This window comes from Hylobates moloch, unplaced genomic scaffold, assembly GCF_009828535.3.
Source record: "Hylobates moloch isolate HMO894 unplaced genomic scaffold, HMol_V3 SCAFFOLD_2, whole genome shotgun sequence".
NCBI lineage: Eukaryota > Metazoa > Chordata > Mammalia > Primates > Hylobatidae > Hylobates > Hylobates moloch.
In genome coordinates, this window is record NW_026652277.1 from 119259065 (window position 1) to 119278092 (window position 19028).

Sequence of the window (19028 nt, forward strand, 5' to 3'; positions counted from 1 at the left end):
TCAAATATTAAAAAGATTACAGAGGATCTACTATATACAGGCACTCAAAGAGTGTAGCCCCTGTCATATTTGTGCCTGCCTCTCTCTTTCTAATCTATCCTATGCACTACTGCCAGATTGGTTTTCCTAAAACATGGTCTTACTCCTACTGATTCCTTCCCTTTTAGTCCCTTTCACCCTTCAGCTTCAATAATACTGCTTGCTAAATGAAATTCAAACTTCTTGGCCTGGCATTTAAAGTCCTACATAATCAGATTTTTAAGACCCCTTTCCAGCGGTCCTCTGTGCTCTAGACAATCCAAACAATATGCTATGTTTTCTTTAAAGACCTAGTTTAAGGGTGATATATAATATGCTTAATATCCTGTAAAGCACAGACACATACCCAATCTGGAGTCAGGTCTTAGGGAGCCAGCCATGCCTTAAAATGTTAGTTGTTTAACTGTGAGAGGCCCCATGAGAGGGGCCTGTGGAGCTTGGATGGCAGGAAGGCCTTGGGGAAGGTTGGGGCAGAAGCCAATTACCACATGGTATGGAAGTATCTCTATATATTAACAACTTCTACAGCTGAACCAAGGCTTGACAACCGAATGTCAGCATTGGCCAGGTGCCTACTTCTTGACACCGCTCCTCCCACTCATTGAACTTTTTGTTGAAATTTCCTCCACATTCAATAAAACCTTTATAAAGTGCCACCCCCATTCTCATTGCTCTGCTTTTCTGAAATCCCGTGGTTCATCTAAATAATCCTGTTTTGGAAGTTACATATTTGTCTTCCCTTTTCATAGTTAACTTTATCCATGAATATATTTAGTTACATATGGTTACCTAAGTAGCTGGAAAATGTGCTTGAAGGCAGGGACTATATACTTTTCATCTCGGCATCCATACCCTGGTGCTGTTATCATAAACTGCAGCCAGTCAATATTTGCTGAATGAACAACTAAGCTAGCACAATTCAGTACTTTATTATTTTTCTAGCAAAGAATGTACTTGTGCTCCCCGGTAATTTTGAATATGGATTACAAATTACCAGATTTGAATTATGGCAAAACTTTGTATCTGTAAATTTGGTGTACATGAAAATATAAAATTTTGAGCAGAATTAAATGATTCATTTAGGTGAATTGGTCATTCAGTCAGCCAGTGGGGTCATTCTGTGTTTAGTCAGTCTGTTAGTCAGTCAGTTTGTCTGCCATTTATCCATTCATTTATTCATTCACTTAATAAATGCTAGCAGTTCACAGCTAAAAGATGTTGGTGGTCTCTGTGATGTAAAATTTCTGGGATGCTTTGATGGATCACAGAGGCAATGGATAATATTTTTGAGAATTTTAAATGCTTTGCTAATTTCTAACCTTCAGATGTATGTACTCGGAAAGTAGTTCTGGAGTCATCTTTTGCTTAACACATCCTGCTATGAGATTTTCTTTAATTAGCTCATTAGGAATTAATATCTGTGTTTGAATTACAAATCCACATTTTATCATCTGTGAACAAAAATGTCAGCTATTTTGTTTCATATGAACCAGACCAACACACAGTAATTATTTCTGAATATGAAACACGTTAAAAATAAAACAAAAATCTGGAGTTCCCTTGAGCTTGACAATTACCTTGTTGTCTACTCTGTTTGCTAGTTAGGCACTGAAAATTCTTTAATACAGCTTTGATTTGTTAATATGCAGTTTTTAAAAATGCTGCCTTCCTTGTTGAAGTCAGGGAAATGCATTTCTACTGGTTACAGATATTTTTACAGAATTAAATGAGAGGAACAAAAATGAATGGATTTTGTCAGTCAGTTGCCAACGCAGAAGATAAGGCCTAAGGCTTTTGTCATTTAACATTTGTGATATAATTTTAAAAATCTTAGTAGGATTAAAGAATATCACATTCTATTATTTCTAATTTGATTTTAGAAGACCTATGTAAATGTTGATTTAAAAAACTATATTGAAATAAAAAATGGTTCTTGCAGTTACATAAGGAAATTATTAACATTATTAAACAATATAGAATCCTTAACTTTGACAAAGAACCAAGTTTGAATGAAAATACATGTATTAGTTTAAAAATATGTAATGAGAATCTATAAAATCATAGAGTTTAAAAGCAAAGGACATCTTAAACATTGATATGTTCAGTAGCCTTGTTTCCTCTCCTAAGGAACGTAAGTGTTGAAGTAGTTAGTGTTAGTCTGCAGGTGGGTGGCAGGGGTTAGACTTCTGCTCACATCCCTGTCTTCCTGCTCTTCTACTGCATCACACTGTCATTCTTTTAAATATGTTTTATCATTGTTCTTTCTCCCTTTCAAATTCTTAGGTTTCTTATTAGACTTGCTGCATTAGAATTCTAAGACAAAGACTTTGAAAAATTGAATATCTTTTTAATTAACTACAACTTTAAAATGCTGACATTTGCACCTCAACCTGAGTCCAACTTACTAAATGTTGTGTGTTTTGCAATCTAATTATATGTTCTCTTGGGAATAGCAAAGTCATATTGACCTCAGTGTCCCCAGCATACCTACTGGGAATGGCACATATGAACTGAACCGGATCTTCAGTCAAAATACTTTACAAGCAGCTATTTACTTGTTATTCCTAATATAAGAACCACAAGGTCCTCAATTTTGTAAGTGGCACATTCAGAGGGGAATCAAATTGCAGATGAATGAGAGAATTTCCATAGGACTAGGAGACATGATACCCTTGTTGCTCCTTAGTGTTTCATTAACACTTAACTAGAGAGAGATGTAGTGCACACCCTAACTACGTATGCACTGTCCTTCTTCCTTTATATTTTCAGCAGGGTAATTCACAGCTGTGAGTCAGAATGATAGCATAAGGGCTTCAGAGCTCTGATCACAGACCAAGAATTATCTTGGCAGAGAAATGAGGAGCAGTTAGTACCAAGAGCCTAAAAAGAAAGTGCTAAGTAGATAATTAACATCTTTTCTCTCAGTGGCAACCTGGAAAAGTTCTTGGTCGGGAGCCATAAAGAGGTCTCCGGCCTATAAGAAGGAAGAAAAATGTAACAGACTTCCTGAAAAAAATGGAGAGGGTATTTTTTCTTTTTTCTGTTTTCTTTTTTTCCAATTATAGCAGCACTTTATTTTTCCTTACACAATGACGTGTTGCTGGGGCCTAATGTTCTCACATAACAGTAGAAAGCCAAAATTTGTTGTCATTTCTTAAAGAATTGAGAATAGTGTGCAAAAATACCTTACACAAATTAAAAGGATGAATAAATTTACAGGTATTAATGCAAAGAACTTTCACCTCCAGGCAAGTAACAGCCCACAGTGTCCTGGCAGGAAAACACCAGGTAAGAAAGGAAACTGGGTCCTAACGCTTGGACTTCTCTAACCTTTATAGACCAGCAAGACAGAAACAACTGGTTCAGGAGCTCTTGCCAGCCTCTAGAGAAATCCTGGAACACTGAGCTCTGACACGTTAATACTTCCACAGATCAACAGACTGCTGGTCACGCAGACTCACCAAACCACGGACTTTTCTTCCACAATCATGTTCTCACCTCAGCCACTGAGTGACCGAGCTACATGTACTAAGGGTTTAAATCCAAGATACACGCAGGGTATTAAACAAATACCAAGGGAACAGTTAAGTTCAATACAGTCAACATCAGCAGCAAGTTTTATAATCCAGTGCTGATAATCAGATACAAGCTTCTGGGACAAATTTCTTTTCAAAGGCTTACTTTAGTTTCATGAGGCTAGCATGAGGTGTTCTGAATTAACCCATGCAGCAAATGCTACACATCTGCTCACAGTCTATCCTGCTGGGTGATCCACATCTGCTGGAAGGTGGAAAGGGAGGCCAGCATGGAGCTTCTGATCCACACAGAGTATTTGAGCTCAGTGGGAGTGATGATCTTGATCTTCGTGGTGTTGGGTGTCCAGGCAGTGATCCCCTTCTGTATGCTGTCAGTGATGCCCAGGTATGTGGTTGTGCCTCCAGATAGCACTGTGTCAGCATATAGGTCCTTGTGAATGTGCACGCCACACTTCATGACAGAATTGAAGGTGGTCCCAAGGATGCCTCAAGATTCCATTCTCAGGAAAAAGGAACAGCGCCTCTGGACACCAGAACCTCTCACTGCCGATGGTGATGACCTAGCCGTAAAGCAGCAACTAGCTCCTTTCCAGGGAGGAAGAGGATGCCATGGTGGCCATCGCCTGCTCAAAGTCTAGGGCATCATAGCACAGCTTCTCCTTGATGTTGCACACTATCTCCCACTAGGCAGTGGTGGTGAAGCTGTAGCCACACTATGTGAGGATCTTCATGAGGTCCAGGTGCAGGATGGCCTAGGGAAAGGCATAGCCCTCAAAGATAGTACTGTGTAAGTGACCCCATCTCCAGAGTCCATGACAATACCAGTGGTACTACCGGAGGTGTACAGGGACAGCATGGCCCTGGGTGCCACCTACATGGCAGGGGTATCGAAGGTCTCAAACGTGATCTGAGTCGACTTCTCTCTGCTGGCCTTGGGGTTCAGAGGAGCCTTGGGCAGCAGCACTGGATGCTCCTCAGGAACCACATGCAGCTCATTGCAGAGGGTGTGATGCCAGATCTTCTCCATGTTGTGCTAGTTGGAAATAATGCTGTGCTTGAAGGAGTACTTCAGTGTCAGAATGCCACCCTTGCTCTGGGCCTCTTCACCCATGTGGGAGTCCTTCTGGCTCAGTTCCAGTAATATTTATTGGAACCTTATGCTATCTCTGATGCTGTCCTGTGTGCTTACTAGAAAGACAAGTCTTTACTCTGACAGAGTTTATATTCTGGTGCTGGGGGCGCCCAACAATGGAGGGGAACATGGCTCGGGGGCGTCATCCCCAGCAAAGCTGGCTTGGCACATGTGGTGCCATTGTCAACGACGAGTGCTGTCAGGCTCTTCTTTCATTGTGATCCGTGGAGAGTAGGTTGGCAGTGGCAAGTGAAAAAAAAGGAAGGTTTTACCTGATGTGTGTGTGCTTGGTGTATTTCTGTATGTATAGAAGAGAATGTGTGACCAAAGCAAAGTTAACTTACGGTATTACTTATTACTTGTTTTTAGCATCAATTTGGCCATTTGAAAAATGGAATACTGGTTATCACTTTGTTACTTGGCCTGCATGGATACTTTACGACTACTGATTTAATAGTATTAGAAAAGGGGAGACATTTCCAACACTGATGTGGTTCAAGGGGCATAAAGCTTTCTGCCCATGATAACATCGCCTGTTTAGTATAGACTCACATGCACTTTTTTTTCAGGCATGGATAGCTGGCATGGGGAATCATCTAACACTCCATGAGACATGTTCCCAACAAAATATAATGCCTCATTAGAAAGCAGACTCTGTATTGTTTTTTACTGTCCACATACAAGAAGCTAATAATCCACTTTGAGCAATTTTTAAAGAAATTAATACTCTTACACAAAATTAAGAATCCTGTGGCTATTTAATTGTTGCTCTTCTCATTAGACACTTTCCTGCTCCCTACAGATACCTCATGCTCTCATATTTGTTCCCTCTTGCCAGGACCTTCTCCTGGGGCTGCCCGCCTATAATTTAATCAAGTCCCTTGTCCATACTTTATATTTTACATATTTTTCTGCCACCCCTAGAAAGAGTTGCTTCCTGAATCATTAATTGAACTAGTATTTACTGTAACCTTATGCTGTCTCTGACTCTGTCCTATGTGCTTACTAGAAAGATGAGTCTTTGCTCTTATGGAATTTATACTCTAGTGTCTTAATCCTTTGGAGTATTCTTGAGTTATTTTGATAAACTAATTTATACTATAATATCAGTTGCAAACATTGGATTAAATATTTACTCCCCAGATAAAACCCAATGACAATCCAGTAAGTAAACCTTTATTGAACGCCTAACATGGTGTAGGAATACAAAGATGAATAGGGTTCTGTCCCATATTCTCGTAGTCTACAGGAGGAGATTGGTACCTACATATTGAAAGTGATATTTAAATACAAATATGCACTTCTATTTTGTCTTTTTTGGAAGAAAAATTCATTTTAATCTATCTAGGCATTCATCTGCTTAGGGTGAGAGGAGGGCATGATGAATTTGTTATGAAAAAGATCATGATAATATTGTTTCTGTCACATAAGAGTAGGATTAAAGAGCACAATAGTGACCATAAAAGCTAGGCTATTTTCTTGAGAAGGGATCATCTAAATATTTTTTCTTCTTTTTTGGCAAATCAACAAAGAACAATTAAGTGTGGAAGAGTGAACATTCTCCACTATTAAAACATTATACATATAAAACAGAGGACGAAAGATCCACCCCCTTTCCAGACTCTGTAATTTTAAGGAGGAGGAAGAGAAGGGAATGAAACTGACATAAGGTGGTCAGGCCAAAAGAGACTCAGAGGTTGAGTGTTTGAGACACAGACGCTGAGTTGAGATCTGTTGGCCTCTCATGGCACCTCACCCTGAGGCTTTAGAACTGGCATAAAATCCCAAGAGTTTTTTTTTTTCTGTAACATGAAGGTAATAATAACTACTCTTGTTGCAGTTGTGAGAATTATACACACCAAAAGGTATGTAAAGTATCCAATAAAGTGCTCAGCATCTAGAAAACACTTGAGAAATGCAAGTTACCTCCATTTCTTTTCAATTTACCTTCTGGCAGGACTGAATCAACTAACTTCTTCAAGGCTGAAAAGCCCAGAATGAACACTGGCCTGACTTGCTGCTTTTATACCTGTGTGACCTGCAGCAAATTGCTTAACCTTAATTTCTTCATCTATAAAAATGAGGATAATATTAGCAACTAATTCTTAGGATGGTTATGAGTATTTAAAGAGATAGCAGATGTAATGGCCTCAGCTCAGTGCATTGCAAGTGGTAGGAGTGCAATAAATATTTATTATTGTTTATGTTTTTGTTCCTTTTATGTTGTCTGATGTGTCTAAAAATTATCTTTTTTTCTTCATTGAAAAGCTCCTCCTACCTTAGGCACTATTCTTTTTTTTTTTTCTTACTTATTGTTTTAACTGTATTTTCTTTATGCTGAAGAGGAAGATATATAGCTTTGCATTTAAAATTCCAAAACAGAGCAATGGCCCGTAGAGATGAGAACATTTTTAGTCTGACTCTAGAAGTGAACAGTTTGATTAAAAGAGAAAACTCTACATTTATTTATCCCCTATTTGCCTATATTTGCAGTCACCCAATCAATGATCACTAGTTGCTTATGTAAATTACTCTCAAGAGTAGCTTAAGGAACATTTTATGGGTCGTATAGGCCAGGAATAGATCTTAAAATAGTGACTAGAGGGTTGAAGTCCACCTGTACTATGCTAGAATTAATAGTGCATGACCTGTCACTGCAACGAGGTGGCCCCAAATTTTACTGTAGCCCACTGACACAGGGGTACAGATGTGACTTAAAGGTCACCCTTAAATATAGAAAAGCAAGTGGCATGGGGTGTTTTAGACACTAACAAGCAAATAACGCAAAAGTGGGCTTCCTGCTTGCTACTTATTCCTGTGCGTGAGTTGGGACTAACGGTAGCAGAATTCTAGAGGCCTTCAGCAGATACTCCAATTGGAGGTGAGGAAGAGATGATGCAATGGGATACGTATCTTGGGACCATTTGTGAGGAAAGTCTCTGTAATCAAGCCTAAAGAGTGACATGGACTAACTCAATGCCTGAGAGATGAGTTCTCATACAAGTCTCTCTCTTCTCAGGCAAACACGAAGTAGTGGAATCTCAGAGCTAGAAGGGATCTTCGATGACAAAGTCTTAGTCTACACTTTCACATACTTTGTGGGTGTCTGATTCAGTGAACAGAATTTCTGACATGCAGACTTTCCTCACTAATTTGAATATTTTTTTATTAGAAGAAGAAGAAAAATATGTTGTTTATACATTTTTCCATCAGAGAAATTTGTGAATCTTGGGTAAAATTTTATAGCTCTATCAAGTTTAACAGTTTGAATATTAACCTTCTGGATGTGAAGATTTAATATATTTTCTTTTCCTACTACTTTCTGGAATGAGACCAAGCCTTTTACACGTTAGGGGGATTTTCCTAGCCTTTCTGTGGTTATCCAATATGTCACACACCCGGTCCCTCATGGTGGTCTGCCCTTTGTTCTTGAGGTCAGACATGTCAGTGGTGGTACCACTGTAAATGGGGCACTTCTCTCCCCAGCTGGTCACCATAATTCCTGAAAGGGAAACAAAAACCAAAGGAAATAAATAATGTTTTGCTTATTTCTCTGCGGCTGCCCCGTGAGGACCCTGGGTACTTGGCAAATCTGTTTTTGCTCCTGAGGAAGAGCCTAAGGAGAAAAGAAAATTCTATCCATAGAGATTTAGGTTGCACAAACTGAGCCTGCACTTTCAAAGAAAATAATAGATCACATAGTCCCACTCTTAGAGTTATTATTTTTTCTTTTTCATTGACTCCATTTTTCCGTTCTATACAACAGTTCCTAAATCAGAGTTTTTGAGTGCTTTCATTCAGAACCAATGAGTGTACTTTTCTGTTCTTCTTTTTTTTAATATAGTGTGACTCAGCAGTGGTAACAATGTCTTGCACTTAATTCCCCAGAAGCTACTGTGAACCATGGAATAATCCTTACCTTTGTCTGATGTGGCACTTTCTGCTATTCAGAACTGACATCACTCCCTTCAGGACTCAATCTCTGTCCTGGTTGAACCATGCCAAGAATTAGACATTTCTCCCAATTAACTACATTGTGAAGGCACACAGTGATTTTTTTTGGCAATAAAAGAAAGTTTAAAACAGACATTTTTCCCCTCAATCCCCTCCTCCAAATAAGCCACTTTTCCAGTTTTGTCATTGTGGTTCAGAAGTCGTTTTTCTCCCCGTTTGTTGGTGACACCTCCAGGCGTCTCCCTTTTCCATGATCTCCACGCCAGTGGCTTAGTAAATTTCCTTTGCACACATGATTTCTAAATCTCTATTTCTAGTTGTGTCCTCTTTCCATGCCATTAAAATTTCCTTTGATATCTCAAGATCCATGTGCCCAAGGATCGTTGTTTTGTTCTTTTCAGAACCCAGTTTCTATTCTGATTAATGCCATTGACATTCTCCATCTGATACTTGGACTCAGAATCTTAGATTTGTCTTTGACTTTTTTCTTCCCTTACTTCTGAAGTTTAATCATTTTTTCAGGACTTGGAGACTTTTCAATATCAAAGCTTCCTGGATCTAGCTTGTCTTTACATACATAGACAGGTACTCATTACTTTTACACATGAATAATTGCAGTAGCCTCCTAATTTGTTTCTTTATCTTTATTCTTCCCTTCTTTTATTTCATATGGAAATATTAAAGTGTGCACATATATATTTTTATAAAGTTATATTCTTTAGCCTTTTCAAAATTCAAGCTAAGATTCTCTGTTAGTGTAATCTTGCCTATAGCATTTGAAACAAGATTTGGTTAATAAACTTCCTGTCTATTCAGAGTACAGTTTTTCAGGATTAAAACATTTGAATAAGTTGATGTACATATGTATATACTTAAATATTAATATAGCTACATTTTACTAATTATTCATTTTTATGAGATAAATAGGCAGTAAGTTCAAGTTATTTTTTCAAATTCTGTTTTCAAAGGTTCATGTATATTTTATTCCTACAATATGTTTTTTGAGTGACTCAGGATAGTGCACAAAACAGAAAGCTTGACTGAAAAGATAATGATTTTTTTATACTGAACTCTTAGTGACATAGTTAAAAAAATGTTTTTAGCTGCAAGGCTATGTACTGAGACATTTAGCATTTGCCTTGTAAGAAAAATGTTCTGTAGCAAAACTTGAATAGAGTGGGGGTGTGGTAGATAATTAGGTTTCTTCCACATTTAGATCCTATGATTTATGTTACCCCCGCTCTTACTGGAGCAAGATTTTTATGTGGGAGCAAGAACTAGTCTGGATAGAGAATATGTAATTTGGGGAATTGGTATCTTCTGCAAATTTTCAGATTCTTCTCAGTTCATTTTATGTATAAATTTTTTGTAGAACTAAATCACCAGATTTAAGATCTTTTAGTTTTCCTTTCTTATTTTATAGAGTTTTGGGGAGGGTTTGGTAAAAGTCAATAATGATTTAAAGTTTATTTTTTTTTATTATTATACTTTAAGTTCTAGGGTACATGTGCACAATGTGCTGGTTTGTTACATGTGTATACTTAAAAGTCATATATAATTTAAAACTATATTGTAAATTTCCTCTAAATTAAGATTAAAATGGCTCAAATCATCATATTTAAGGTACAGATCTTGATCTAGTTTACAATTATATATTGCATGAATTTTAAAAATAATTTTAGAGTTCAATACATATATGGATATATATATATATATTTCTAGTATTTTGTAAGCAAATTAAAATATTAAAACTCAGTGTCCTTACTATAGCCAATGGTTGGCAAAGAAAATGCCTAAATTTAGAGGCATTCTATCACTTGATGCAAGCAAGCAACAATAGACCACATGGCTGACTTATTTCTATACTGAGAAAAATCCTGTTTTGCATTCTCACAAACAGAATGAAAGGCATTAGCAAAAATGTCCTCCTGCATTCCTTCATGAGACCTATTTAGTTAATGGAAATCTTAGCAAATATGTTCTTTTTCCCTTTATTGATAATGTTCTAGCTACATAATAGAAGCATAATGTGGTGAGCATCTAATGTACCTCACAACTGCCAACAACGGTGTGAATTAGGACAAAAAGGATTGCGCTATTTCCATTTACTTCAAAGACCCTTTGAATATTCTTTGTTGCTGTAGACTAAATATTGTGATTAAAATTTCCTTCTCTATTTCTTCATTATTATGCTTTTAACAACTTGTAATTTCACAAGACATTTCTTAGGAATAAGAAAGTGTTGTAAATAAATGGGGATACATTCTTAATACCTTAGGAAGTGGGGGCAATAGTAGCAAATTGATTCACTTACAGTACATACAGTGTAATACTACTTATTTTCCCAAAGTGGCCATCTGTCCAGCTTGCCATCTATGTGGCCTTGAGCAGCTATCATCATTCCTCTGAGCTTGTAAAATAGGGAGAGATACAGGGTTATTGTAACAAGTAGAATAAATGACACACAAAGCATTCTAATAGAGTGCCTGGTACTTCCTTTATATACCCTTCCAAGATCACTCCACACTCCACCCTTGTTCCCTCGATGATCTTATGCTTTAATTGTGAGAGGCAAAAACAAATACAAAAGGAAATAAAGGATGAAGCAGTGGGCGGATAATGTAGACTGTAGTGGAAATAAACTTGACAAGAAGCCTCCTAAATTCTAGTAGTCCTAGTTTTGTTGCCAAACAGCTATGATACCTTGCTTGGATCACAAAGTCTTTCTATATCTACATATTATCCATCAAATGAAGGTTTAATGGGGGTATTTATTAAGTGCCACATTTGTTATACAGACAGTAAGTCTCATTGTAATTCTAGTATGTTAGTAGTCCTTGTGGGTTAAAGTAAGTGATTAGGAAAGATATGGAAGAAGTGGGACATGAAATGGGCTTTAGAAGTTGATTAGGATTTGGTTAGCTCAAGGGAAGACATTTATTTGTTGTTGTTTTTGTTGTCTTGATCTTAGCCAACTGAAATGTTTTAAGTTTTCATAGAATGACGTAATTGACCAGAATGATACGTTCTGAAGTGACACTGGCCATTAACTTTATTGCTTTAATTCTTTAGATGAATTTTATTTGAGAGATTTAAAATTATAAAAGATAATGCCTCCCGTAAATAGCTCCACTATTGTACTTATCAATAAATATGTGTGGAACTCCTAAATGGAATACATACTGGAAACTCTTTCCAATGCAGAGTCCTTTAGAAAGACCAAAATAATGTAGCCACATTGTGAGATTGCCATCAAGAAATGTGCTCAACATCGTTTTGGCACACTCTTTTAATGAGTCCATATTTGTGATTAATAAATGTGTGAAATCATTACTTTCCAGTAAATATATATAAGGTAAGATTTCAAAGTGACATGTCAAGTATGATTAGTATTTCTTTGCATTAAACTGATAAGGAACAGTGTGCTTTAAAATCAAAGTCACAGACTGGGGGATTTTAAGAGCCATTGCCACACAGATGACAATTGAATTCCTGAGAACAGATTAGATTGCCTAGAAAGGACAAATTTGTTATAAGGCAACATGCACTTTTGTAAACTGCATTGATTTTTGTGCTAATAATAACAATGGTTATTGAGGTTGTTGATAAGTGTATAGAACTAATTAGGTTTGGTATATTTTAGGTCAAGTTGGTTTCTGTTACTTTCAGTCCCAATTTTATCTCAGAACTTCTAAACCTGAGATGTAAAATAGGCTACATAGATATCTTAAACAATTGCTCAGCTGCTTTCAATGTATAGCTGAAGCTCCGTGACCATCTGTCTGGTGTGCTGAGTATTCTAAATCCTAAAAGTGTATCTCATTGGGTCTATATATGTTTATATCATATGGATTATTCTTACTGTTCATTGTTCCATGGGACTGTAGTTTGGGCACTAATCCCTTACCCAGTTTATTTTGTCCTGGGAAGCAGAGGTGGTTTCACTGGATGCCCGTGGTTCAAAGTAACAGCTTTATGCATAAAGAGCATCTTGAGGCCTTTAGCCTCAGAAAGCAGGTATAGTTGCAACAGCCATGTAGTACTTCAAAGGCTTCATTACACAAGTATTATCTCATCTAATCCTCACAGCAACCCTATGAGAAAATTATCTATCCCCAGTCTTATCTTTTAGATGAACTACATTTTACAGCTAACTAGGATACCCAAATTCACAAAATTAGGGACTTAAAGCATGATTTTCTGATTCTAAAGACATGGGACTTTTCCATTATGCAATATTGACTTCAATAAATATTCCTCTCCTTTTCAACTTCCTTAATGAAAGCCATCATTATACATGTAAATATGTATATTGATAATTACTTCAAAAATGGAAATGCATTGTAGTTGAAATAACAAAAACAAAAAAATACCTATATAAGACATAGGTATTATAAGTAGCTATCTTACCTATTATGTAATTATTTTTAAGTGGACTTCTGGTTTAGAATTTTGGGCTACATAGGCATACCTAGTTATCTTGAACTTAAATACAATTTATGAAAAATAAATAATGTTTTCTCTTTGAGAGAGTCTTGTGAAAAGAAGACTCCTGAAAAGATTCCTGAGAAAATATTCATTTGTTATTGTTAGTGAGAATCTGGGTTTAAAAACTGCAACTATGGCAATAATGTTCTTATTGGCAGATGACCACTTTGGTGAGGTTATGACCAAATGGTTATGAAATTAAAAAAAAAGTAAGTGCCAATGGAAGACATAACACAATTTCCAAGAAATATATGTAAGATCATAATATGCAGTTGTAGAAAAAATGATGGGGTATCAAAGAAAAAATATTTCCATGGAAAAGTGCTTGGAAAAGAATCTACTAAAACAATCAAACACTAGGAAATAAGGTGAAATTAGATGGAGAAAAAATTCAACAGAATTAGATATAAGACACAGCTTGGGCCAATCTTATTTGACAAGCGTCAATTGACATTAACAAAAACTGGACAGAAAAAATAGATTTTATTAAGAAATGAACAAAGTCATAATTTAGCTCAGTGCATTAAGTTAATCAGTTATTAAGATAATCCTGCTGAGGCACTTGAATCTTTATTTCCTTACCCAATGGGTCAGAGCCACAAGAACCCTAGTTCAAATGCTGGTGCAGTCAATCTGGCTAATCAACTAATTCTAAGACTGATCAACTTTGAAGGAAAATCATTTGAGGAAGATTATTATGCCCAGTTGGAAGTAACTGGACTAAGGAACTGAAAGCTGTGCATCTTTCTGTCTGTGTGATAGAACCTGCACCCATGCAGTTGTCCAACAACTATACTTTCTAGTTCTTTTCAGTTAAAAATAAACTAAAATTGATGAATGGATTCCAACAGAAGGCCCTTCTCTGCCCTAAAACGTGTTGACACATTTACTCATATTTCTGTTTGAGGGTTTAGAGCAGCTCAAAGTTTGCAACTTCCTGTGTTTGTCTGCGCCCTTCCTCCTAAATGTGCAAGGGCCTTTAGGACCAAAAACTCCTCAGCCTCCTTGTCAGATTCCACGAGAAAGAAATGCTTTTTTGGTTTTTTTGTTTGTTTGTTTGTTTACTGAAGATTACAGAAAGGAGAGTGTTAGATGGGCTATCTTCTGTCTTGCAGGCCTTATTTTTATTTATTTATTTATTTTTTAAGACAGAATCTTATTCTGTCTTGCTGCTCAGGACAGATTGCAGTGTTGCAATCATAGCTCACTGCAGCCTTGAACTTCTGAGCTCAAGTGATCTTCCTGCCTCAAGCCTCCTAGAGCACTGGGATTACAGGCGTGAGCCACTACACCCAGCCCAGGCCTTCAGACTTTTGTGTTCTCTTCCAGCTCAGCTCTTTCCAAAAGCCAGTAACCCCATGCAGGTTGGTCCTCACTGTGAGATTCTTTCTGAGTAGTCTACTCTCTGTCCCTTGTCATCCACAGTATTCTTGCTTTTGAGGGAATAGGCCCTACCAGACCAGTCAGAATCTCCTGAAATGTTGGTGAATAAAATTTTGTTTTGATACCACAGTGTTAGTAAACCAACAAACAAATAAAAAGCAGTCATGATTTCCAGTTTTTCTAGAAGATCTCAAGTTGTTTTTCATGCATATAGTGAGAGAAGAAGTTTTTTGTTTTTCTTTTATCTTAAAACTGGATATGCTTGTGCTACCCAGAACATGGTATTATGCAGTTAAAGAGATTCTTTACATGCTTGACGCAGTCAAACATCAATAGTTCTACCTTGATAGACTTTCAGGTCTGGAAAAAACTTAATGAAGTAAGGAGTCTTTATGGCCTCATGTTTTTCTTTTCAACTGTTAGTTTAGGTTCTAGGGGTACGTGTGCAGGGTTTGTTACATGAGTAAACATGTATGGGGTTTGGTGTAGAGAAAATTTTGTCATCCAGGAATCAGCATAATACCCGATAGGTAGTTTTTCAGTTCTCCCCTTCCTTCAACCTTTTACCCTCAAATAGGCCCTAATGTCTGTTGTTCCCTTCTTTGTGTCCATGTGTGCTCAATGTTTAGCTTCCACTTTATTTTATTTTACTTTGCCAAAGCTACAGAGTACAAGAAAGTAGTCTAGGAAACTTCTTATAGTGAAAGGATATGTATACTTGTCTTTTGGGAGATACAAAAAAAAAAGGAGGTGAACAGGGCAGAATTTTTCCAATTCTTGGGAGAGGGAAAACTCCAAGAGATAAGAGTGGGTGGAGGTAATTTTAAAAAGAGAAGAAACATTAATTGAGATTTGAAGGTTTGCTGGATGGCAGAAAAGGATAGCATGAAACCCTGGCTTTGGCCACAGATGTGTCTGAAAATGTTGTAGGACTGTCTCCTTAGTTCAGCGAAAAACCAGGTTCTTGTCACAGGACCAGGAAATGATTAGGCTCACAGACACTTTGAAGGGTGAGGAGGACGGAGTTTGTTGGGAGAAAAGGACAAAGGAAAAACAATACAACAAAGTGAGATGGGGTCCTGCTAACAGGCTCTCCACCTCACCAACTGAATCCCAGGTTACCACCCAGGAACAGGAGAGGCCAGGCTCCTTCCCCCTGCAAACAGCAGGAACTTCCCAAGGCTTCACCCTATCCTCCCTGTGTGCAGGCTGGTTGGAGATTCTCTGGGGAGCCCTTTTTACTTGGCTGTCTCAGAACCTTTATACTTGCCTGACATGCTGCCAGATTTCTTGAAAGACACGCTACAAACTTATGTTTTTTATAGTTGACATAGGGTTTAGAGGGAAGTATAAAACACAAGGAGTGATGGAGGGGACAGATCATCGGAGAACCACTTTGAACCTAGACATGGAGTTGGCCAACTTTTTCTGTGCAGGACCAGCTAGTAAATATTTACATGATTTCTGTAGCAACTACTCAACCCTACCTTTATAGCATGAAAGTAGCCATAGCCAATACATAAATGATTGGTCCCTGCTGGGATTCAATATAACTATTCACAAAAGTAGAGAGTAGGCAGATTTGGCCTGAGGGTGACAGTTTTTGCCCCGTCTGGACTGTTTTCCCAGATTTCTTTGCATTAGCGTATTTACTACTTCTCCTGTTAGCAAGTCTTGAGTGAATCAGCAAATAAATAACATAAGATTCTTTTCCAGTTTTACTCTTTCTTTTCCTATAATGTTTACAATAGAATTGTGCATGAATAATTTTGATTCTACCACTACCTCCATTTGCATCACACTCTTTCATTTTTCTCATTATTCTCAGTGTAATAGAATGCATCACAGAATGATCACCTTGGGATTGTCAAGGTGTCACTATCTCTAAAAATTCAAAGTATGAAAGGGGTCTTTAAGGAAAGGCAACTGGGATAAGAGGCACATAGTTACTTAAGGAACAAGGGGAGCTAATAAACATCCTATGTATAGGTAAATAAAGTGAGTAAAGTACAGTATTACTTTTAAGAATCAAACAGCTTACTTGAAATAAAATAAAGGGCAAAATGTCTCTAAATGTGGAAAATTAGTATCTCGAAACTAAATAATTTAATTCTAATTTACAAAAAGAAATACTGTGATACAGAAAAGCACTAAAAATACCTAGTGATTGATAGAAAAAGCAGAATACATTAAACATCAAAATAAATTATTTGGCAGTATTGTGATGATTCATCAGGGCAAACAAGTGGATACAGGTTTCTGAGTTTTAATCAAGAAATTCAATTTTGTTCAACCATATCTTCTGAGGCAACAATAAAGCTAAAGTGGGGCAAGTTCATTTCAGATGCAAGAAAATATTCAAATGAATCATTTAAAAATTGATTAATATTATTATATATCAATGAAAATTATTTCTGAAACTTTTAGTGGGATACATCTTTTGAATATGTGCATATATTTGGGAGATTCTGAACTGAATCAAGGTAATAGTTTTCCCTTTTCCTTGATTACTTACTCTAGAAATAAGAATACTACCTGAAAACATTTGCCCTATATCTAATGTAATTTGCCATACTTCAATTTTAAATTGTATTTATTCTTTTAAAATTTTTACTTTATTCTTATTTTAAAATTTATTTTATTTTTTATTTTTTTCAAGATGGGGTCTCACTCTGTCTTCTAGGCTGGAGTGTAATGGCCCAATTATGACTCCCTGTAGCCTCTACCTCCTGGGCTCAAGGGGTGTTACCATCTCAGCCTCCCAATTGGCTTAGACTACAGGTGTGCACCACTACGCCCAGCCCAGCTAATTTTCTGTTTTTTTTTTTTTTTTTTTTTTTTTTTTTTTTTTTTTTGAGACGGGGTCTTGCTCTGTTGCCTAGGTTGGTCTTGAACTCCTGGACTCAACTGATCCTCCTACCTCAGCCTCCCAAAGTGCTGAGATTACTGGCATGTGCCACCACATCCAACTTATCTTAAATTGTATTTATTCTTAAATTATTTTCTTTTTTCTAAAGGTAGAATTTTTCCTATATGCTGAGATAAAGTCTGGGTGGAAGTTGCTCTTGTATTTATTCGTATAGCTATTACTTTAATACTTTAAAAATATTTTAGATTTATATTAAGTAATATATTCAATTTGGTCAACAGTTTTATCTCTAAGCCAATGTAGAATATGTTTTTAAAAATACTATTTGTCAAATATATTAAAGTTTCCAAATTAAGAATGAAAACATGGTGTTATAATAGCCTTTGGTGGCTGTTGGCTTCTAGTTTTCTTTTAAAGGTGTAATGATTCAAGTTCATAAAATTCCTTCAATTTATATGCAAAGTTCTCCTTAATTGCATTTTCTTATAGGACTATATTATTTGTTTATTAAGTAAAAATTTTCAATTCAGGAATTGCAATCCTTCTTTCTTATTGAAAATCTGTACTGTTTCAGATTAGGAAAAAAGACCCACATGGTTGATGGTACTAAATGCTTCTTCATTAACTACTCTCTGTCCACTCACTACTCCTTGCCTCATTACTGAATCATGATCATTTCTCCCCCTTAGATAAAAGCTTCTCTGTTTTACCAGCATATCCCTCTATTTTCTTATATTTGCCAGTTCTTTTCTACAGGCCCCTGGGGCCAGTCCACCACATCTGCTATATATTAATTTCCCCTAATTTGCTGCTGCATGTCTCATTCTATTGGGAGCAATCTAATATTAGATTAAAATTTTTTCTCAGACATTTCTTCTTCCTTCTTATATACCCAGTATGTAACAGCATCCCTGGCATTCCTTTCCTGTTCAGGCTGCTTCTCTATCAATTCCCTAAGAATCTTGGAACTGAGAGGCAGGCTCAGAATACTCCTTGATCTGCACTATCTTACTCTCCTTTTCCTCATAACTTAAGGACTTGGTTTAGTCTTCCTCAATGGCTTTCTCTTGCCATTGTATTTAGAGACTTAGTACTCATATTGATGACCATTGATGACCCTGCTGTCTCATGGTTTCCACCTCCTAAAAGCTGGTGGTGGTTGTCTCTATTAAGCCTCAGCCAATCTGAGCTTCCTATCATTGTGATTACACTCTCATTACTCGAACATATTCCATATCCAAGAACTATAACTCAGCATACTTTCTGTGAACACAACATCTTACTCCAACTTCCATAATGAACTTCTCATTTTTCTCCTCCCCCGAGTCCTTCTGTCCTTCTCATATGTCCTCTTACATCTCATTCATTCTGGTTTGCCTGCTTAAATGTTCAGCTTGTACTCCAGGGACAGCCATTTCAAAAGTGCATTTGTAACCATTTTAGAATCTATTGTCCCTTTGATCTTCTACCAATTTTCTTTCATCTTTCCATTGCCCTAGTTATTCTCCTGTGTCTTTTGTAATGGGCAAATTCTGTTAACGTGGGCTATGGACCCAAATGAGTGCTGCCTGACTAACTACAGCAAATTCTTGCAGTTTTACAGCACTTGGGATCTAGCCACTTTTCC

The 19028-nt window shown here is 36.9% G+C and overlaps 1 protein-coding gene and 1 pseudogene across 12 annotated transcripts in view; one reads left to right on the plus strand and one right to left on the minus strand.

Annotated features, from left to right (window-relative positions):
• Positions 1-19028, plus strand: part of GRIK2 (glutamate ionotropic receptor kainate type subunit 2) — a 671651-nt gene that overhangs the window by 36178 nt on the left and 616445 nt on the right. The window lies entirely within an intron of this gene.
• LOC131382855 (actin, cytoplasmic 2-like) lies at positions 1183-17364 on the minus strand (annotated as a pseudogene).